This window comes from Podarcis bocagei (genome assembly GCF_964188305.1).
Source record: "Podarcis bocagei genome assembly, chromosome: 11".
In the NCBI taxonomy this organism is placed as follows: Eukaryota; Metazoa; Chordata; class Lepidosauria; order Squamata; family Lacertidae; genus Podarcis; species Podarcis bocagei.
The window spans coordinates 31,634,179-31,658,104 of NC_138136.1; the positions used below are offsets into that span (position 1 = coordinate 31,634,179).

The window sequence follows — 23,926 nt, forward strand, 5'->3', positions numbered from 1 at the left end:
GTCAATCAGGGCTGTATGTTTAATTTGGATAGAGGAAGAAGAAGAAGAAGACCTAATTAACATTATCACCACCCCTAAACTAATTTAGGCCATATCCAGGGGACTTCAACCTGAATGGGGGGTCCTGGATCAGAGCCCCAGGATGGATCAGGATATGTGTAGGAGAGAGCATGTGGCCCTCCTGATGGTGTTGGACTCCAACTCCCAGCCAGCATGGCTAAATCAGAAATTATGAGAAATAAAATCCAACAACATATGGAGATCTGCATGTTTCCCCCCACACCTCTGTTTAAGCATAGCATGGTCCTTCACCATCAGAACTTTGGGCTTCAGGTGAAGGTGCATGAAACTAATTTAAAGTAGCATTCCTCAGGCATAATCAAAGTAAAAGAATAATATCCCACTATGAAACTAGTTCTCTTTGTCTTTAGCTTCCAGGAATCTTAGCAGGCAACCAGGATAATTTCTTTACAAGATAATCTTACGAGTTTGGAGGAACATTGTCTCCAGAGGCTAGCACTGCTGCTCATCACACAGGGAACAACAAACAAACCCTTATGACAGAAGGAGATCTTAGAGCAGGATGTGGAATTTGCTGGTGGTTTTTATATCAGAAGAGAGGCAGGTGGGAATAGTATACATCTCTTTTAGAAAAAGAATCTGGCTAGTGATCATTGATGACGCTCCACCTGACTAATGTATTGGATTTCAAGTTTTGTTTTTTGTTGTTTTTTTAAAAAGATCATTTCCTGAACTAAGTAACTATTCACAGGAGTGGACCCAAATTCTTACTACTTTTTTTTCTTCATCTTTAACTTTTCCATTATTTCCTTCATTTGTGAGAAACTTAAAATAAGGTGAAGAATTATTGAAAGACTTTTGATGTTCAGTTGTCAGCTGGCCGATGAGATAATAAAAGACTGGAATTTCAAGCCTTTTTTTTCTAGGTAAAAGGTTAGGATCACCATACAGGATTTTCATCAGGGTATTTCTCCCACTGCATTTGTTTTCCAACTAGTACCAGTCATTTATTATCATTTTGCTATCAAACACCAAAAATGGGTGTCCTGGAAATAAGATAAGCTGAAGTGGGGCAGGATAGCAGTGGGGCTTCACTTGAACATGTTCATACATTGACAAAACATGGGGGGGAGTACATGGGTACATGGCAAGTCTTCTAGCCTTTCTGTAAGCATAAGAACCCTAGAACCATGAAACTAAGGCCCCATCTTCATTATGCATTTAAAGCAGTATCATACCACTGGGGTGTTAGGGGAGGGGTAGTACTTCTGGTGGGGGACACATTGTGCTCCTTCTGGGGTAGTCTGTCCACCTTTGACCCCCACCCTGCACTCAGCTCTCACCTGTTGCTCCCAGAAGCTGTCTGCATGCAACAGTGACCACACCTTGGAAGACCGTTTTATTGGGCCTGCTAAACCAGGTGAGGGTAGCTGATGGGTCTCAAATCCTCAGTGAGTTAGGGACTTGCCCTGAATGCAAAGACAGGCTCCAGCGGATTGAGCAGACAAGACCAATAGTGGGTCCAACACTCAAGAAGGCAGCTTCTGCATGTGCTGTAGAGGGAAGTGAGGGTCAGATGGGGCTCATCAACCTAGGAAGGTAGTCCAGCTAGGAGTAGGAAAACTCTTGTCCTAAATCTCCATTGCTTTGTGGGATATTATCAGGAGAAGAGAAGGTTAAGGAATAAAACATACACAAATCTGAAGTGGAGTCCCTAAGACAGTTGGATAGTGTCTTCTACTCCTCCTTCTGGCAACTCCTGTAGCCATGCTGGTGCTGAGCATTTTGCTCTGCTTCCTTTGGACCATATCAATGAGGCTTGAGAGGCAGGTCCTGTAATATGGGTAGCCCAAGACCTCAACACACAGTGCCTGAGCTTGCGCCCCAGGGAGGTCATTTCAGTGCTTCAAACGCAGTGGTTTGATTTCACCCTGGAGGTGCACTCCATTGTCTCTTGAGACAGACGGATGCCGACATATCACTTTAAACAGTCCAAAGCTTCCCCCCGAAGAGTTATGGGAGCTGTATTTTGTTTTGAGGTTCTCAATCATGCTGTGAGCTTCCACGTGTAGAAGAGGTTCCCTGCTTCAGACCCTCCACAATTCATGGACAATGAGCAGAGGGCAGAGTTTGGTGTTCTCATTGCCATTCACCCTGCTCATGTGTAGCCTCTACATGTGAGCAGCACAGACTTCCACTTTCTGAGAACAATTCAAAGTGCTTCTAAAGTCATTACTTTTACAATCCTGAATGGGTTTGGTACCAGGATGCTTGAAGGGTCATCTGTTTAGGGAATTTTTAAAATGTTTGACCTTTTATTATGTTTTTAATATTCTGTTAGAAGCCGCCCAGAGTGGCTGGGGAAACCCAGCCAGATGGGTGGGGTATAAATATCACCATCATCTTCTTCTCCCAGATGCAGGATGACATGTATCCTCTAAATGACAGTCCTCTGTTGGGGGACAGTTCTGCATATGAAAGAGTTCTCAGTTTGAAGGGCTGTCCAATTAGGGACAACAGGGACCTTGACAAAGCTCCTCAATAGCAATGGCCATGTATTTCAAAGCTTTGCTTGAGTGCAAACCAAGCCACTCATTGAAGAATTCATTGAAGACTATTTAACAGTGTAATCCTGTACACATGTACTCTGAAGTAAACCACATTGTAATTGCATATTAGGAGTAAGGATTTAGTCCTAGGCAAGTCCTGGCCTAACTGTATAATATAAATGAATGGATAGATAGATGATAGATTAATAGATGAGAGATAGATATTATTCACACGAATATCTCAGTGGCCCATCCTGCAAATTAATACATATTCTTAGTCATAACTATAATATAAAATGATGGTTAATTTAATATATATCATGGGTGTGGGAGAAAAAGAAAATGGAAGGAACTTTGAAATAATTTTCCTGCTCTCCAATCCAACACAAAATTCAGGGTGGTGGTTGTTTTTTTTTTAATGCTAATATCCCTCTAATATCCCAGAAGTCCACTATTCACCCCATTCATTCTGAAACAAGCCTCAACTTGACTGGGATAAATGTGATGTGACACCCTGTATATTAAAGATAATCACATATTCCAGAGATTTCCTTTGATTCACGACCAACATAAGTCTCCTCCTTTCATAGGCTAATAATCCTCCAAAGTATATAGAAAGATTTTTTGTCTTTGTCCCTGAACTGAAAGGGCTGTTTTAGATTCCATTTCTGATCTCCTTCATTGTCATGATTGAGTATTTCTGAGTACAGTTACACATGATGTAAATATTTCTATTTCCATGAATTTAAGAAGTGGCAGTTCTCGACAATCAGAATTGGCCACTAAAGAAATTGCGAATTTATGGTTGAAATACTATCGCATTTCTTCAACTCCATCCAGAATAGTAATACCGGCAAACTTGGTGTGACATTTGGGACTGAGCTAATGTTATTTCTCATGCCAATCTATGCAAATTTGTGCTAAAAGGAGGAGGAGGAGGCCCTCAGGCACCACTAGATTAACATATTCTTTTGCTGTAGATAGTTATAGTTCTCATTGAGTAATATTTTATGCCATTATTTATTTGCGTGTTCAGACCCAGAAACCTCCCCCCCCCCAAATAAATTCACACTTGACTCAAATTTTGGTTTTGGTTTTTGGCAGAATTTAGGTCACAACTTTATTGATTACAGAAAGTGACTGGTTGCATAGGCTCTGGTTCGACTAGCTCCCTGCCATGCAGGTAGCGCTGACCCAGGGTTCCAGCATAGGTCAGCCAAGGGTGAACACCTAGATAAGAGGAAAGCTGGGCACGGGCTAACTCCGCCACCCAAATGTCCCCCTGGACTCAGGCACAGGCATAACCCCATCTCAGGGGTTGACCAAACCAACGAGTCCCTGGATTCCTTTAACGGAATACCCTATACATAGGGATAGTGAGAGGGTTCTCCCATCCCTATCACCTGAACCAGAGCCTAACCGCAACCTTACAAGTTGTGATGATTTGCTACGCGGCAGGTGAAACCCAAATGGCACCAGCCAATCAGCCAAGTGGGGAAAATTCCTGCCGTGCCCCTGTCCCAACGACAGATGACACACAATGGCATAGCAAGGTCAAGCGCAAAGCCCTAAAAGTAGGGAGAGGTGGGTGGGTGTTCCGTATGCACACACCGAAAGAAGAAGCTCTGGGTCACATGCATGGGCATAAATAGGTCCCTCGAACCATTTGGACTGCGTCTCATTGGCCAGATTGTACCCAGCTTCGAGGGACCTACCAATCAGGTGTTGTGGCTGACCAATCGTACCCACCCACAACACAGAGTGTCGGTTTTCCAGGTCTCACCGCAATACGTGCCCTCTTTAAGGGAGGACCCGATTTCCTTGAGCAGTTTAAGGAGACTAACAAGAAAAAGAAGAGACTTCTACCAATGCATTTTTTTTAAAGGAAAAAGGTGCTAGCACTCACCATGAACTTGTTACAGTAAATGCCACACTTTTAACATTTGTGGGGGAAGAAAAACCAACACTGGCTATAACCACAAGGCAGCCAGATAAGAGTACAATCAATTGCGGCTCAAAGTCCCATCGCAGATGCTCAATATGTGTGCAACCATACCAAGTTCCTCTAGGTAAAGGATGAGGAACGCTTTGCCACCCAGATGTTCTTGGACTGCAACACCCATCTTCCCTGACAATGCTGGCTGTGGTTGATGGAATTTGGAGTCCAGTAACATCTGGAGGACCACAGGCTTCCCATCCCCACTCTACATGATCTGTTGGTTCCCTTGCCATCTGTTTATTTACAATGCTCAGTAGTTATACATTGTTCTTTTCACCCTGGAGGATTTGTTTTCCAGTTCTGCATTAAACTGCAATGCTACTTAGCTAAAATTAGAATCAATGGGATATGAAAATGTTGGCATATTGTGTTTTCTACTCATTGCTGAGCTTCTTTGCAGTAACAAGAGATTAAAAGCACAAAAAGTGTTAATGCAACACAGTTGAAGGTCCACAGACAAAACACTAGGCTACACCATTGTAATAATAGCAAGCATTACGGTTATCCAACTTGTGCTCTGTTTGTATAATAGGAAGTATTGCTTATTGTGTGAAAGTTGAAAACAGGATTTAAATAAACACCAACACATTATTTTAAATTATTTTAAAGAAATAAGTGAGGTCCTGATATCACACCAGAAAGTATTCCTATAGTAGGATTTTAAAACATCACACGAGTCAGCTTTAAACAGAATATGGTGAAGTCATACCACGTGGAATTATTTTCTAGATTATAATTTTCTTATGTTAAGAGATAATATATGAATGGAAATGCTATATTATCATTCATGTCATTGGGGCTTCTAGAATATTTTACCTTGACAGTGGAAACTCATGATTAGCAGAAAATCAAAATTTCAGCCCAGGAAAGTATCTATCCATTTTGAAAATTTCTGTTGATTTAGCCATAATCAAAATGAAACAAAAAGGTAGCCTACAATCATAAATACTAGAACATTATTTAGAGGATATTGTGCAACACTGCACACGATACATGGTTAAAACATGAAATAAATAAATTGTTGTTGTTGTTAATCTGTTTTTTTAAAAATCTGTAGGAAAAGTATTGAATTTTATTTATTTATTCCGTTTATGGATTGCTTCCTATGGGGCACCTCAAAGCTATTATATTTGCTCATTATGTATCTATTAAGAGGAATGCAAGTTGAGCCCTTGTGCACATTCACTGGGCCTCTTGAAGTATGTCCATATAATCTTTCCATGAAGAGGGACCTAGGCATATTTCCCAATCAATATACAGAATTTCCAAAGGGTCTTGGGGAATGTGCATCTCTCTGCTGACAGTTTTACATTCTCTGGGAAATGTGCATATTCTCTGGTCCATAGCCACAACCTCCAAGAAGCATGCCTTTTTTTCCAATTTCTTGTTCAGAAGTGTGCAAGGTGTGCTCCCTGGGCTGCTCCTGTGCCACTGCTTCATGTTACATCACCCACAGCATACTGTACCACTGAACAGCTGGGCAGTGGGTGGGTGGGGACTCCAGACTTTTTTCTGGATGTCATGTTCTATCTATTTATAGATTGCTGTGGCTTTTATCTAGGAGCAGTGAAGTCTAGATGTAAAAATATTTTGCTTTTATGAGTCACAGTCATCTTAGAAGAAGCATTCTCTCTTGTCCGTGAAAGAGAGCAGAACGACTGTGCTAATATGGTGCTGCCATGCCAGGTAGGGCAGCAGCCAATGCCCAGCCAATCAGCAAGGAACTGCCCTCCAAGAGAGGCCTCTGATTGGCCCATTTGAAGCTGCCCTCTTTGGCTGGAAGCCAGCCCCTCAGTCCCACTGGCTGTATAGGAATTTCTCACCAACCTCCAGTGAGCGAATGTGTTCTGGCTGCCGGGCATGCAGGCGGGGTGCGAGGGGCCCCAACTCTGTGAAATTGGCGAGCAGCCTCTCTACTAATCACTCTACTAATATGGTGCCTGCCTGAGGTTTTTGTGGTAAAAATAGTTTAATTACTTGCTTGCAAAATAAATAAAATAATTCACCCTTTTTTAATTGATCGCACTAACAGCAGTTAGCATCAGCAACAATAGTAGTTTTGGATTGTATCCAACTGTGCACCTCTGCCAACCAAAATATTTTTTCAATCCAGAGGAGTTCTGTGTGAGCAGAAATGAAGGGAAGCCATTTTCACTGAATTTAGCGGAGCCCCCGCTCTCCAGATATGCTCCACAAGGCTGAAGAATCTTTGGAACACCATGCAAGTTGGTGTGGGGTGCTTTAAGACAAAGGCGGAATACTATAATGTAAAAATTATCTCCCTTCCTGTCCATTCACAGGAGTCAATGCTGAATCAAAGGGCCTTTTTCCAGAGAAGAGACACAGTTGGATACGATGCATCAAAGTGTATATCCTGTCAACATAGCTTGAAAAATCCCTTAAACCATTTGGATTTTGTATTGTTTTTTGTTCTACGTTTATATTTTTGGAAATTAAATAAAAAAATAGAAAAGAAAGAAAAATCCCTTAAACCTTTGCAGCACATAAAATCTACATATAATAGTCTATCAATAAATCAGATAATTACAGTCTTAACTTTTGCTTTCACTGCTGTGGTTTTGGGGCAAAAGATATTAATTTAGATGTGAAAGTCTCTTCACCATGAAACAGATTTTCTGCTGTATAATGTTGTAGGAACCTAAAACCCTAATGTCCCTTCAATGGTGTTTCTAATGTCACCGTGTGTGATTTTATACAGGCATGGTCATAAGACATATTTTGGCTTAAATCTACATCCTTGAAGTAAGTCTCATTGAATTGTATAGGCCAATATAGCACTATAAAGCATGTATTTGTCCAATACAGTTTTTTTAGACTGAACTGTAAGATGTGAATTTCAAGTCACTCTGGGTATGATCTAGCTTCCTGGAAAAGGTGTGTGGAGGGCAGATTGCAAATTGACATGAATACTCTCACTGTAAATTCCAAGCTTTCCACAGTGAAAGTCTTCTGCTTGTTCAGAACTCTCTCAGTGTGTGCACTGGGATTTTCTTGTGCACACAGGAGATGAGGGTTTGGATTGAGGTGTCTAATATATCAAATGAAATCATGACACCTTGAGATATGTATAGATAGACAGATAGACATGTGATTGTGCCTGTCTCTCAGTATGTCTATATAAAAGTAATTATACTTTAATTGCCCTTTAACAGTTTATCATAAATGCAACACTGGTATTCTGGTCTGGTAAATTGCTGCTGCTGCTGTTGTTATTTAGATTTATATCCCATCCTTCAAAAGGAGCCCAGCATGGTAAATACATCAGCACTAAAACTATCCATTTAAAACTTCCAAAAACAGTGAAACCAAACTTCAAAAAAAGATTACAAATGCCTAAAAGAAATCACCTATTGCCACCAGGCCAGGGCAACCCCCAGTGGTGGCACCTCTAATAGGGCCCTATTGATTGTAGGGCTCATAAACACCAACTTGAAAAAAAATATTGTGGGGTGCCCCTGCTGCCCACCATTCTCTCCCCCCCCCATCCCTGCACTCAGCAAAGTGGTCATGAGATCCCAACACTTGGCATTGGTCAATATTTTTATGGTAGCACCCAAATCTCTGCATGTGATAGATAAATTAGGAGACAGCTCTTCATTCTGGCTTTTTTGCTTTCCATGTTCGGACAATGTGGCCTTCACAGTTGCTTAGACTACCTCAGCAGGCGCAGCCCACAATACAAACCGTTCTCCATAATGGTGTTAGTTCTGTTTTTAAAACACCAACAAGTGACTGAGTAAAACCTTAAACTAATGGGGTTTTTTTATTTTAAAAAATTAAGGATTCCTAGGCTTAAGGTTTTATTTGAGTTTAAGTTTTATTAGCTGTCAATGTAAGATAATTATGTCAATAAAGAAATGTCACAGAAGAAGTGAATGCCATGTATATCATGCACAGAACTGAGTCAAAATTACAGAGCTTTCTCTTTTGTAAAAGAGAAGCTTTGTAAAAGAGAAGAAATGAAAAGCAGAAAACCTTAGGTATATTAAAATTATCCATTGGCAAAGAGACTGCCTACAGCTCACTGTAGCTGAACTTATCCTGAGGTAAGGGTTTTTTTAACAGATTTATTGCCAGCTTTGGTTTCAGGAACTTCGACCCTGACCACAGTAGCAAGGACTCATGGGAAAAAGTAATAATAAGATTAATTATGGTTCTGCTTGTAATGAAAGAAGACTTATTGACAAGGAAGAGAGGATATAGCTGGGACAGGTAAAAACTGAAAAAAGAGATAAAGACACTGGTGTCCAAACTCCCTTTTTATTTTCTTCTACTGATTTAGAAAAAGAAAGAGGGAAAAATGAGTAAATTGGGGTGGAGGCAGAATCCATGCTGCCCAACATACCAAAGCCAAACTGTGGAATTTGCAATTTGTTACAGTCAAGCTGCAAGAGGTCATTGAAAAAATAATTCAGCGGGACTTTCAAAGAACTGGATATAATTTTATAAGCTTTTAACATTTGCTCTTATGTGGGTGACTAGAATGATACAAGGGAGTTTAGACCAAATGCATTAGGCAAGAAGCTGATTACCTGCTGGGGTTAGCAGGGAACGGTATCCCATGTCATTACTCAATTGGCTAGATGGATTATGAAAGGTGTCATCGTGCATGCCTTCAGGCAACCAATGTTCCTTGGCCCTGCCAGAGGCGGATTCTACACTTAACAGACAGGAAGTAATTAGCATCCAAAGCTGAATATTACTTAAACTGATTTTTCCCTTCTGGTTTATACATTCTTTTTGAGGAGATAACTAGAACAGCTCAGAGCAAAGGGTTTAATATTTTTTTTTAAGGAGGAGGAAAAAAACCCAGGGCATTAAGCATTTTACTTTGCTTCAAACTCCCTTTTCCAAAGATCATCCTGACCAAGGAAATAAGCTACCACTTTTAACAGCCACAGAAATGTATGGTCACCATTTAAAGGCTACGACATGGCTTGCTGATGCCACTGCCAAATTAATTTCCTCTTATTCATTTAACACCCGACTCCATTGACTTCAGGAACCAAGGTAAGATAAGTCAAATCTGATGAGGCACTTACTAGAGATGAGTGTTTACCCTTCCAGCATGATAGCATCTGTATTTGAAATACTCTAGCTCTCTGTGCTAGCCTACTGTCAGACTCTATTGACAACACCCTTAATTGTTGGGTTCTCTGCATTACTGTGCTTCTCTCTCTCTTGCACACGTATATTTAACATATCCTGCTTCTGCTTTCAACTCATCCACAAACCTGTCAATTTCCAGATATGCTGCTCTCCCTCTGAATGTCTACATTTCTGATGATATTGAGATAACTCACACGAAAGGTATGGCATCCTATTTCAAATATGACACTGTTCAAGGCTGCCAGCCTATTTCAGGAGTTGTATGTGTATGGGTTTTTTTCTTTTTTCTTTAAAGATGAGTTTATCCACATGGAATGATATTTCAACAAAAGCATGTGGAAACATTAAGGGATGACCAACTCAATAGTCCTGGATGGCTTCCACTTACATGAACATTATGCCCAGTAGTAAATAGTGATTACTTTTATTTTCACAGCTTTAGCCTCACCTCTCCTGCAAATTATTATTTCACATGCAGCTTCCTATACAAATTGTGGGGGAAATAATGAGTGATATTGTTTACAATATGATTATTTTCTGGTCACTCTCATGACACCATACTTTTTGTTTTTTGTTTTTACGTTTAATATAAGTGTATTGCAATCCCACACTGTTCTTCTATTTAGCCTGGATGTCTACAAAAAGCAAGTAGAGAACATGAGGTGCAATCCACATTCCTTTGAGTCCACCATAGATTCTGGTTTATACTTAATAAGCACAGGAAGGCACTCACAACCCTTTAAACATTAAAATAACAAGAATTTTATTTCATGGCTCTTTCCTTCTGCCTGCTTGTGTGGCACTTTCACCACTTAGACACTTTATATTATTAAAGTAAACCCACTAATGTCCCACATCACATTGAAGCACTATAGTGGCACAAATCACATTGTCCTGAATATGCCTTATGACACAAGAGAAGAATAAAACTGTTCTATATATTCCCTTATCTAAAGTCCCTCCCAGTTTCTTATGGTGAGTTCATGCACAATGAGACAACATGTATTAAGATGCCCAATGTTATGTGATGCCATCACACTGTGAGGATCACTGCCTCCAGAAATGGCCATCATAGATATGGTGTGTGCAAGTGGGAGAGATTACAAAGAAGAGAAGAAGAAGAGTTTGGATTTGATATCCCGCTTTATCACTACCCTAAGGAGTCTCAAAGCGGCTAACAATCTCCTTTCCCTTCCTCCCCCACAACAAACACTCTGTGAGGTGAGTGGGGCTGAGAGACTTCAGAGAAGTGTGACTAGCCCAAGGTCACCCAGCAGCTGCATGTGGAGGAGTGGAGACGCGAACCCGGTTCACCAGATTACGAGTCTACAGCTCTTAACCACTACACCACACTACATCCACATCATAAGGAGTTTGGCCTTACCATCAGTCTGTCAAAGACCAGCATGCTGGGTCAAGACATTGCCAGCATTCCATGCATCAGCATTGGTGACCACATATTTGAGATAATTGAGGTGGTAGACAATTTTGTCCACCTGGGTTCCATCAAAACCATCAGCTTCTCCATCAGTGCTGAGCTGGCCAGGTGTACTGGCAAGGTAGCTATGGCAATGGCTCACCTTCCCCAAAGGGAATGGGAAAATGCTAACAACCAATATCAAGATGAAGGTCACCAGGTAGTGAGATGTGGGCAACTTAGAAACGTCAGGAGCAACACCTCAGCGCCTTCCACATGGAAGATTTTGGAGATCACATGGCAAGACAGAGTCTCAAAGAAAAACTGGTCATGAATATTTTGAAGGAAAAAGCCAAAGTTTTTCCTTCAACATTGCCCTTCATAGCTATTGCCATACAAATGAATGCATAGAGGAGGGATGGGAGAGGCTCAGGGTCTCAGTGTGCTATTTGAACGGCTGTGGAACCAGATCATTCACCAAGTATAGGTTGTGATGCCAAACAGCATAGCATGGAATTATTTTTCCCCAGAGTGCCATTGTGCCACTTTCTGCTTACACTAAAACAATACAGAAAGGGGCAGGATAAGAAGGCTGAACTGGACTATCCATAGTCCTCTAGCTCTTTTCTCCCCCATTGTCCTGCATGCTGAACAGGTTGACTGTCAATGACTTAAAACAACTAGAGAAAAATGAGTATTTGTCTCTGCATTGCCCTCCATTTATTTTTGCATTGTCCTCCATACTGAATAGGTTGCCTGCCAACGACTCAAGCCGCCCATAAACCTTCCAAAATATATCAGAATCCACACAGACCCTTCCAAATGCACAGTAAAATGAAGCATCGTATAGCTACATACCATTCTAGCCTCTTTGTTTCCCCCAGTTATTTTTGTTTGGGTCTTGTTTAAGACATAGAAGAAGACTGCTTCTTTGCAGTTATTTAAAAAGCGATTAAAGTGCACACAATAAACACAGAAAACACAAAGAGATCTTATTGGCATTTCCCTTAATTTGTGGAGGTGGAGGAACGGCCTGGAAATACTCGTGCCGACAAATTAGACAGATCTAAACAGCTGTAAAGAGAATAGCTAATTATGTGATTTAAATGACTCCATATTTATTCATTTCATGCCCCATCATGTCATATACATCTGTAATCATGTAAAGACACATCAGGGTACATTTGGAAAGCCCTGCAGGGTAATTTTATGCACAAATCCCAGAAATAATGACATTTATGAAAAGCTCCAACATAGCCTATTGTGCCGTACACATCAAGGTGGTATTACTTTCTCCATTCTTAGGGATTTTTGCCTTCATCCCATTCAAAATCATGTTCCTCCAAAGGGTGTGTGTGTGTGTGTGTGTGTGTGTGTGTGTGTGTGTGTGTGAAAGAGGGAGGGAGAGAGAAGGAGAGGGAGGGGGAATGGATGTTCCAGGTCTCTTCCTGCATTTTTTCTGTCTCTTAACACTTAAAAACATGGTTAATGTGGCATAAAATGTCGGAAACAGCCATTTTTAATTTTCTGGAAGTGTGGCTGCTTAATTTTAATGATCTGATGGGTGTGTTTTTTCCTGTTCCTGTGAACATTTGCAGTCTGTGCTTTGTCAGTTAACAATAACCATATTTTGCAACAGACATGCATAACATCTGTGTTTTCTTGATGGTAGTGCAGGCACTTATACATTGCCAAAGAAAAGGAAATGGATTACCAAAAAAAGAGAGAGGAGAACAAGGTGCTATAATATAAAATTTCAATCAACACGCATACATACAATCACTCACCCAATCTCACTCTACACAACTGCTACAACCATTCATTACCTCAAATATTACCTCTGTCAACCACTCAAACAGAAACCACTCACACTCAACAATATTACGACCTCCATAAAAAGGGTCACTGCCAAGCATACATGGGTAAGATACTTTCCAAATATCTGAAGCACTAATGGACTCATGGTCCACTCCAGCTGAACTATGTAATACTCCTCTATAAATAAATATGATACAAACCTCTATAGTGGAGATGCCTTTGAGTAGGCCATATATGTGCCTGGCACATCTGCAGTCCAGGGATTCACTGCTATTGGGCAACTTCAAGGTCCTTGCTGTCCTTTCTTATGATTCATTGTCTTTAAATCAGACCTGGACCAGATAGCCCTTCATAAACAGGGTGCTGCAAACAGAGGACTGTCCTCTGCAAAGTAGGACACAGGACTTCCCTATCTGAACTGACTGCACTAGAAAATGCTATTTTGCACTGAGGGTGGGGATGCTTATCCTAAGCTATGCTTTACTGTCTAAAATCACATTTAGCAAATTTGTGGCCTTTTTTGCATTTGAAAAAGAAAGGGAAGCTAACCTTAACTTTGATACAATTGTACACTGATTCTAGAAAAAAATGCAAAACCGCAACTGTCCTAAGGTATGGTTCTTAGGTGCTACACATTTTTTCTCTCTCTGAAAAGGTGTCTTGTGAAACTACCATTCGGTACCTCATCCAGCAAGCCCTCCCTTCCCTCACAAATGCAAATAAACCCCACTGCAGCCAACCACAGACAACCAACCACACCCTGGGCCCCCAATCCCTCTCACAACCAAGGAAATGTAACAAGGGACTAGAAAGAGAACCTATCCTGTTGACGCTGACACAAAACCCCACACATACACTGTAAAAAAATTAAATCTCACCACCACTCCTCGTCTCACCGCCCCCTTATTCCTGACCTTATAATGTACTTGACGCTAATGTATCATAGCAAATGTAACTGATATGTAGGAAAGACTGTACAACCTGGAAGAAGAAACAAGGCATTTACTAAAATCTTTAATAAAAAAGTATTTAAAAAGAAAAATTTCCCCATGATTATCAAGCATCTTTATTCGTTTAGGAAAGGAAGTCTATTATGCAATTAAGGGCTCAATTTCACTGACTTCAACAAAAAATGTTATGCCTATTATTCTCCCTAAATGCTTGGCCATGGTTGCATTGTGATCATCATTGAAGGCCCCTCTTTATGTGCCTCCATCACAAGGTCCAGAGGGTGGCAACACAAGAATGGGCGATTGCACAAGTGGCTCCCCACTTGTGGAATGCTCTCTCCAAGGAGGCTTGCCTGGTGCCTTTGTTACATATCTTTACATATACAGCCTCGGTCCTGTATACCTGAAGGAGCATCTCCATCCTCATCGTTCAGCCCAGACACTGAGGTCCAGCGCCAAGGGCCTTCTGGCGGTTCCCTCTCTGTGAGAAGTGAGGCTACAGGGAACCAGGCAGAGGGCCTTCTCGGTAGTGGTGCCCACTCTGTGGAATGCCCTCCCATAAGATGTCAAGGAAATAAACAACTACCAGTACCTGACTTTTAGAAGACATCTGAAGGCAGCCCTGTTTAGGGAAGTTTTTAATGTTTAATGCTGTATTGTGTTTTTAATATTTGATTGGGAATCACCCAGAGCGGATGGGGAAACCCAGCCAGATAGGCGGGGTATAAATAAATAAACAATTATTATTATTATTATTATTATTATTATTATTATTATTATTATTATAAAAAACATTACAGTGGTACCTCTGGATGCGAACGGGATCCATTCCGGAGCCCCGTTTGCATGCTGAAGTGAATGCAACCCACATCAGCGCGTGCACAGGTCGTGATTCGCCGCTTCCGTGCATGCACATGACGTCATTTTGAGCATCTCCGCATGCACAAGCAGTGAAACCCGGAAGTAACGCATTCTGTTACTTCTGGGTCACCGCGGAGCGCAACTCAAAAATGCTCAACCTGAAGCTACTTCAACCTGAGGTATGACTGTACTCTTCTCCCAGGCATTTGGCTCATTAAACAATGTATTATCTTGTGTGGAGCAGGGTACTGCCTTTGTTTGTTATTATGGTATATATTTGTTTTGTATATTGTAAACCACCCTGTGATTTTTGGATTAAAGGCAGTATCAAAATTTGATTATTAATAATAATGTTCTTTTTCTCTGCATTTTATTTATTTATTGTTTGTTTATTTATTTATTTTTGTATTGGTGTTGTTGTGATACAAGGTTAAAACTGAACTTTTGGGGAAATAAGCTCCACACTAGTTTTTAACTTCTTAGTTACAGCATAAACAATTTTGTTTGTTTTATGCCTTTTGGTATCCTCTTGTTCACTGCATCGTTAACATCTTTTTCCCCCCTCTTCTGAAACAAAAAAAAATCATGCCTGGTGTTCTAGCTAGATTTTCTGTTAATTTGTCTTTTACATAGCCCATTAGCACTCTGCATGGAGGAATAGTAAAGAGGAAGGTCACTGCCTTCCCCTTCCCTCAGCCTGGCCCTCACATCTTCACCACCAGTGGGTTGTGGGGGAAGTTGGCTGGCACTATGTGCCTCCCCGCCAAAAAATAAATAAATGCCCCAGCTTAAAATGTGGCTGTCCTATCTAACAAGGAAAACTGACAGCAGGGCTAAGGCCCACCCTCTCATAGGAATTTGGTTTCATTGCCCAAACTAGCACATTGAAGCCCACTTCTAAGGTGCCTACAGCCAACCGGTGAAAATCTACCTCACTATTTGGAAATCACGGCACCAGGGCTTTGGAAATCGCTAATTCAAGTGGCTTGGAGCTCAAAAAATCATGTTGAGTTTAATGTTCTTTACTGTCACCCATTGGTCTAATGACCATCTCTGCTGAAACAGCAACAACAACAACAGCTAAGATGCCGTCTGCCAACAGGAAATCAACGAGTGCTGTCAAAATCCCATTCAAAAACAGAATCGTAGGCCACTCTGAAATTCGCTTTGTTTCCACTGTGTCTTACTCTCCCCACAAGATGCAGCGGTTCCTAGGATTTCCAAGTATGGGCAAAGTTGTAGTCATTCTCAGGCTACATTACATATTGTCACAGAAGAAGAAGAGTTTGGATTTGATACCCCGCTTTATCATTACCTGAAGGAGTCTCAAAGCGGCTAACATTCTCCTTTCCCTTCCTCCCCCACAACAAACACTCTGTGAGGTGAGTGGGGCTGAGAGACTTCAGAGAAGTGTGACTGGCCCAAGGTCACTCAGCAGCTGCATGTGGAGGAGCAGAGACGCGAACCCAGTTCACCAGATTACGAGTCTACCCTCTTAACCACTACACCACACAGATCTCAATAGGGATCATGCGGGAAGAACTTTGCCTAGTCGTCTCCCTATCTTTTGCTTTAGATACTTCAGAGAACGTAAAGGACTGCATACAGTTCCTTCACGTCCTGTGCCACATGTAAGAGAGCCCAAGATGTGTGTCAAACTGTGAGACATGATTGGTGCCAACGGTATGTTTATTTGCTAATGGAAACAACAGAAGCAAGAACTAAAATGACATACCCAAAGCACCACAGTAAGGGGGAACCCATTTTGGATATTTTGAAGTACCCTACCACCTAATCAATAATTATTGATTATGAAAACACTATTTTATTTTCATTTAGTCTGCATAAGTATCAGAATTGTCCAGAGGCAAAAAGAAGGACTAGAAATGGTCAGGCTGGGTTTCAAGTGTGGCCCATTAACAAGTATCAATCTTTAAAATGGGAACAGAGTTTCTTATGTGGATCAATAATAGAACAAAGGCTGCAAAGTGCAATACAAAACAGAAAGTCGCTACATAAATTATCAATAAAAGCATGTATTTCAACATGATTTTATTAAAAAAAGTTTTAAATGCCTCATGGAAAATCACAGTTGTGTTTTTTTATATATATAAAAAATCAAATTCTACCAACATATATCCTATTTTATAAAGCTTTTAAAATATACATAAATAGGCAATAATTGTAATGCTGTTTTAAAGTTTTTAAAGCATTTTATCTTTTCCCTTGGTAGAAAGCAAGTGTATCACATATATATAACAATCTGTGAGATGGAAGCATTCTGCATATCTTTTGTTCTTGCAGAATTGTGCCAATACTAAGTTGAAACATTTTTTAATAAGACCTGCTCTGCTTGTGAGAAGAAAAGCTCTAATAATAATTTGAACTGTTGGTATTTAGAGAAACTGAAATTATATGAGTCTGATCAGCTATGAAAGTCTGGATATGCTAACAATTCATTCATTATGGTAAAATGCCCCCCACCCCATTACAGCTATTTTTCTATTGTTAATAATCTGTCAGCATTTTCATTTCCAATCCTGATTATCAGCAGTTTGCAGAAAAATGTCTCCAAAAGTACTCAGATTTTTGATGCTGTCAGAAGAAAATAGAGAATTTTTTTTTGCTGAAAATTAAATGACTACAAATGCATTATGGAAGAATAAAATGGTGTGTTAATGGTTTGAGAATACTTGCTACATGTCAGTATCCCCCCCCCCTTTCATGGAAGGAAAAGGAGAATAAAATTCACCCAAATTTCACATATTCCATAGCATTGTTTTATTTCAAGCACCCTGGTGGCTTGCTTGTGTTAGTTAACTTGCCTTGGGTCACTAGTATTACTCTGAAAACATAAGGCCTTGTTCTCTTGGGGTATAGCGCCATAAACATCTTCAAGAAAACGCAAGTGGTAAGTACTGTGTCAGTACTGACACATTCTTCACTCAAGTCCATGACAACTATTGAGGTTGTGCTTAAACCTTTAGAAATCCTAAAATGTGCCATACTAAGCAGGATGCAAGAACTTTGGGCCAACATAGTATTTGTTCCTTTTCAATGGGTTTTGGGGTTGGTTGGTTTTTTGTTATATGTATATATTGTACATCACGATCCACCCACATGTATGGATGAGGGAGAATTTTGGTTCAGTTCAGATTTATAAGTGAACTCATGTAATTCATACTTTCCAAAACAATACACAACCTGAGACAGTCATCCTTCAAAATTCCCATTTCTCTTAATTTTTCAGGGCACTTCTCCAGCAAAGTAAAGGGTACAAAAATGCATACGGTGGGGTAAAAATTCACATTCATTCATTCAACCTTTATTGGCATGATTTGGACAATAAAAATCATAAAAGAGAGAGAGAGAAACCATGCATAAAACATTGGTAATCCAGACATATTAAACACATAAAACGTACACATAAAGACTCAGCAGTCACCACTAAGTAAAATATAAGTAGTTTCAATTTTGACTTTAAAAATCTCTGCCAAATTCACATATTAGTCGAAATAGTGGATTATATAGGGGGAAATTGTTTTGCAAAAATGTGTACATTGGGATAAACTTCCACTAAAATGCTGGTGGATTTTAATGTGAACTACTTTAAAAAATAAATCGCAAACCGATGTGGAAATGTGGAGAACCGTATTTAAGAATGGAAAAATGAGAAACTGAGAGAAACCAAAATTGACAGATTTGCCCCTCCAGTTTTCTCTTGATCATCTGAATTTGTAAAACTCCTATTTTCCTTAATGGCCACCCACCTGTAAAATGAAAAGCCTTATCAAATATAGGAGATCAATAAAACAATGTGTGGGACCACCCTAAACAAGTGAAGTATTTGGTTGCAACAGGAAGAACCGCAGGGGAACTATGGAACGGTCTGTTTCTGTTTCTCATTCTCACCCAGGGCATATGGCCAAATCCATTGATCAGCTTGATTAGCAGCCATTCACAGTCACATCATGCATAGAAATATAGCTAGTTTAAAGATACTCAGAAGTGAAAATTTTCCAGGAACTTTGAAGTCTTGCCCATGAGATATATAAAGAAGATCTGAACAGCAGAAAACATTTTCATGCTGAAAATTCAAGCCTTGTTCTTTCTGTATTGGCCAGACACTGTAGTCTTGGCTGGAGAATCTATGTGTGTACAAAATGGGCAGCTCCTGTTCATTGTAAAATTTATTGGAGCCAGCACCTCTGTGTGGCAGAGTCTGGGATGAGAGACCTTTGTGCTCAAGGAACTTTCTTTTCCATAGCTGGCACTATGTTCGGGGGTGGAGAAGGTTTCATATAAGACTCAAAGACAAAGTGAAATAATCATCTCAGTCAATAGCCATTAACGACCTACAGTATCACAGAAGCACCATGCAAAAAAAAACGAAGTGAGTCTATAATTGCCTTTCTGAGATTTTATCATTGTTTTAATAACGCTTCTTTTTAAGAAGGGCTATAAGATCAGATGGAATAAAGTGTTCTTTTTCTTGAAGATCCATCATCATATTTGCAATACCAGTTCAGTTATATGGTGAAAAATCTTGCAACATGCCTTGTGACAGAGAGTTCCAAGCCTAGCTGTTTTAGAGTTGTCTGTCAAGGCCATGCTTTTCTCCCTAAGATATATAAAGCCTGGCATTCATTCTCCTATTATTTAATGCTGTGCTTAAAAGAAGAAGCAGGTCGGAAGAGCCTTATTAATGTCAAGACAGTAATGCTAATTGCACTCTTCTTATTTCTTTGGTTTCCCCTCCCCTCTGTAATTATATTGTGAAACAAAAAATAAATATTCCCATTGATTATGAAATATGGTGCCTAAAAGCATTTAGTTCATCTCAAATGGAAAAGGCAGAGTATTGCCAAAAGGGGATATATAGTCTCCCATATGTTGCCAACCAACCTCCAAAATTTCTGCTTTCAACCTATATAACCTTAAATGACTCAAGCCCGTTATATTTACAATCATGTATTCTCCCATAGGCCCTTCCGTGTTCAGTTAGCTTCTTTATTCATTCATTCATTTGTTTGTATAGTTATTTTTTAAATCACTTTCTAAACCACTTAATATTTTAAAATCTCTAAGTGAATTTTAAAATACAACATAAAAACACTAAAGTTCACTAAAATGGTACCATAAAAACAGACAAGGACAGACATTCAGTGACCAGTCTTATGGCTTAAAGAAAGGCAAAAAGATGTCTTCTTACGAGGTGACTGAAGCAATGAATGGATGATGCTTCACATACAGGAATTCCCATCAACGCTGACCATTGGTCATGTTCACTGAGGCTGATGGGAGCTTCAGTCCAACATCTGGATTGGCTACCTTGGTTTTGGTTCTTAACATTCCCCTCTATCTGATGTTTCTGTGCTCCTAGGCTGACTGAACTTCCAGCTGTGGCATCTGCTGGGTCCATAGCTACTCTGTATCCCGACCTCTCTTCATTCTCCAAATGAAGACAGATCTCCACTACAGTTCATGTGTTTGTGTGTATATTTACTTTACATTATTGTTACCTACCCCAAACCTTAGTGATGAGGTGCAGGGTGAAATTAAAAAGAACAAACTCCTAGTGAAAGTCTAATATTTAACATTGAAATACAGTTACAACTTCAGTTTATTGAGGAACTATTACCACAAACATTATCTAGTGTATTCTGCAGGTGCTTTGGGCATATTGAGCTCTTAAACTCATGACAAAAATATTAATCATCAATTCTCTTAAACCCTCTTAAACTCATGACAAAAATATTAATCTCTTAAACTCATGACAAAAATATTAATCATCAAACCTTATCAACGTAATGTGTGAATTCTAGACTGTTTTGCACACTGTGAATTAACAGTGAAATCATGCACATGTTTCCTTAGATGCCATGACTTTCCAGTAGCAGCAAAACTGGATGCCCTCATCTCTCTCTCCTGCATAAGACATGTATCAGTCTCTACAGCCACAGTGGGTGCTGTAACTCTCTAATGGTTTGACTTTACTCTTGAAGGCGCAATCTCCCACTGTTTCCCAAGACAGATGCATCCCAACAACAAAAATTCCTTAGTAACTACATTTCAGATTATAGTGTTATAGCCAATGGTGTACTCCCACTCAAAAGTCATTGTCTTTGCTCAGTCATGCAATGGAAAGGGCTTGTACATGGGGCACTTACAAGAAAGCTCAGAATTTTTCTTCTGAGAAGGTATCACCTTCCCATATTGCGACTGACACTCTAGAGTGAATTGCAGAAGCATTCCCATTGTACTTTGCCATTTTGATTTGGAAAAAGTTCTTGAATTAGGGTGATCCCATTTTTATGGTAGGTTGCTGGATACAAATTTCACAGGATCCAAGTGGAATGTTTCTTTCCTGTTGCTGGCATCCGCGTCCTAAAATATTCACCTGTCTCCCTACCTGCAAAACTATCTTGCAACATGAAGGTGTATAGGATCTTTCCCATTTACCTGCTGGTGCAGCAAGCCTTAGGACTGGGCCGTTGGTTAGGCCAAGGTCCCACAGGAAGCTGGAACAATTTGGATTGATTCAGAGTCTTAGGGAGCTTTAAAGAAACATAGAAAAATACTGTACATTTAATTTGATTAGATTTGGATGTTTAATGGGTCATATTTAACTTGTCAACCCAAGCACTATGGTGCTGATGTAGAAACTGAAGTGGAAACAAAGTGTTATTTTGCTTTGATTTTATTTTTAAAGGTTTGAATGCTTGCATTATACAAAATCCTGTATACAACATTTATAATTTTTGTAGTTTATTTTTACTGATATTGAAAACAGCTATAGAGAGAGTGCACATGTACATGTTGGTGTGTAATACACATATATAAACTGCCATAGCCACACTCTCTATTTAAAATGTCATGGTGTTTATTACAGCTATAAACATCTAATGGCTGAGTATTGAATACACGGCTGTTTATTAAATCCAGCAAGATTTAATTAAACAATTCTTCTGCTTTAAATATAACATTTTCTCATTTTCTGTAATCTTAGAAGGGATTTTCATTGTTCTCTTTTAAACCTTTGAAATTTCCATCAGTTTCCCTTTCAAAATTCCATGTGCTGAGAAATTGTAGCGGGGGCGGGGGGGGGGGGTAACATGACAAGCAGGTAATTAAATAAATGTTTTGAAATATCCTTGTTATGGAAGAACTCCATTCAGTTCATGTCTTGGAATATGTCTTTTGATTCCATTACAACGAAGAAAGTGTAATTAAGAAAGAAAGAGAGTTGCCCCAGATAAGTAAATCAATAATAATAATAATAAATCACCACCAAATTGATTTCCTCTCTTGGGATTTGTTTTTCTCTTAGATTCATGAGTATGGTTATTATCAGACCTGGAAAGCTCTTTCTCTATTCAAATTAAGCATCACATCATTAGAGATTCCTAGATAAAAGAACACACTACATCTGCACACATCTGCATTCTCAGCATCACATTACTGTGGTATACCAAGTGATTGCAATGTGTACTCCTCTTCTGCAAGGAGCAGTGTTAAATTATCACCTAAATACAAAACATATCTTTGGTTCAAACCCACTATCAATGCCATGCTTTTACCCACAAGATTTATGACATGTATCCAACCTACCAATTTTGTACTGTTTCATGGCTAAATGAGTGGAGTACGTTTAATGCATGCGACGCAATATTCAAAACAGTGGCTGCTCTTTATTATTTATTGCTTTAGATCTGAATGATTATCACCGGTATCCTCATTTTTGTGATCCTTCTGGATCAGAACCTTTTCTGTTAACCACCTGGTGCTGTGATGCTCTGCTCTAAACAGATTAATTTTACACAAACACTGCATACCCTTAACCTCAAGTGACTATAAGGTAAAATGGGAAATGGTATTTAGTCCTAATAAATGCATTGTCCTCTAATTTCTCAGGGCCCTTAGGCTTTCATTAACCCATTCCATCTTCAAAGCAATAAAAGGTCCATTTCTTTCTCTAAATGCCATTCATAAAAACAAACAAAAACACCCTTTGTTCCATGAATAAATACACCCCCCTGCCATGCCAAGCCCATATTGGCATACACCGAAAATTCTAATAATAAAGTACAGTAATAAAGAATATAGTGCAGGATGTAAGATCACAGTGTTTGGTAATCCATGTTGTACGAGTTCAATGGCATCTCATTTACATGTTGCTCATGTTTATGCAAGCTACTGGCAAATGCAGCAGTAGTGGCCATTGCAATCAGCTATACAGGAAAAGGCTGCAAATGGCAGCTACTGTCTACATAGTAATACATTTTTTTCCATTTAGAAACAAAAGCAGCAACCAAGATATACAAATATCTGGCAGGAAAACCCAGTCCAATTTGCTTTGGGAGTGAAAACAAAAAAGAGAGAAACACATATTTTAACACACACACCCTCCTGATATGTTCAACCCAGCCTTCGTCTCCTTTTTTTAAAAAAAAGGGGGGGGGGAAAGAAATGGCTTTTATGTTATAGGAATTCTGCTGGTGATGAAAACACCATACAGCCAATCAAACTGTGATGCTCTAGAGCCATCCAAAGTAGAAGCCTAGCTAGTGTTTAAAATAACCCTGATGAATTATTCATTGAGAGTTGATGTTTATGCAAATTTCCGAAGCGTATGCCCACCTGACCGCCATGGGTTAATGATAGTAAGGGGGGGGGGCAGAAACCCAAAACCATGCATACGAAAATCAAAACCTAAAGCAAACCACCAATCTTTAAGCATTCTCCAGAACCTATATAATCAAATGATAATACTCTTTCATTAAATACATAAAAAGAATTACAACCCTTACCTGCTTAGCTTTGTAGGGCCCTCAGATTTTCTGGATGAAATAACTGTGGTGCAACCAATAAAACTGAACTGAAAAGCTGATTAAGGGCACTTACTTAATGCAAAGCCACTCACTGAATATTCATATGATGCCTGTGTTTATGCAAATTAAGGCAAAAGAAAGCCCAAGGGGATTGGTTGCCATAGACCACAAATACTGTGTACAGCAGGAAGGGGGGGGACTGAGAGAGGGAGAATGGTAACAAATAAATCTTGAAATTCATAGCTCGGAAATAGCAATGTGGAGTAGAGTAAAATATTAGAAGTCTAACATGAATTACTGTTTTAAGGAGCTTTATCTAATCATATCATTTTAGGCCTATCAGATATTTG

General features: G+C 39.6%; 1 long non-coding RNA gene across 5 annotated transcripts in view; it reads right to left on the reverse strand.

Moving 5' to 3' along the window:
- The window catches only part of LOC308597590, a 136,439-nt gene extending 112,769 nt beyond the window's left edge, over window positions 1-23,670 (reverse strand). For 2 of the 5 annotated variants that reach the window (XR_014013066.1, XR_014013067.1), the window contains exon 1: window positions 23,556-23,670. This is a non-coding gene — a long non-coding RNA (uncharacterized lncRNA). Of the gene's footprint in view, window positions 1-21,207; window positions 21,242-23,555 lie in introns of those variants that run through there. The other 3 variants (XR_014013068.1, XR_014013069.1, XR_014013070.1) reach the window with 2 other exon arrangements.
- Between the last annotated feature and the right edge of the window lie 256 nt (window positions 23,671-23,926).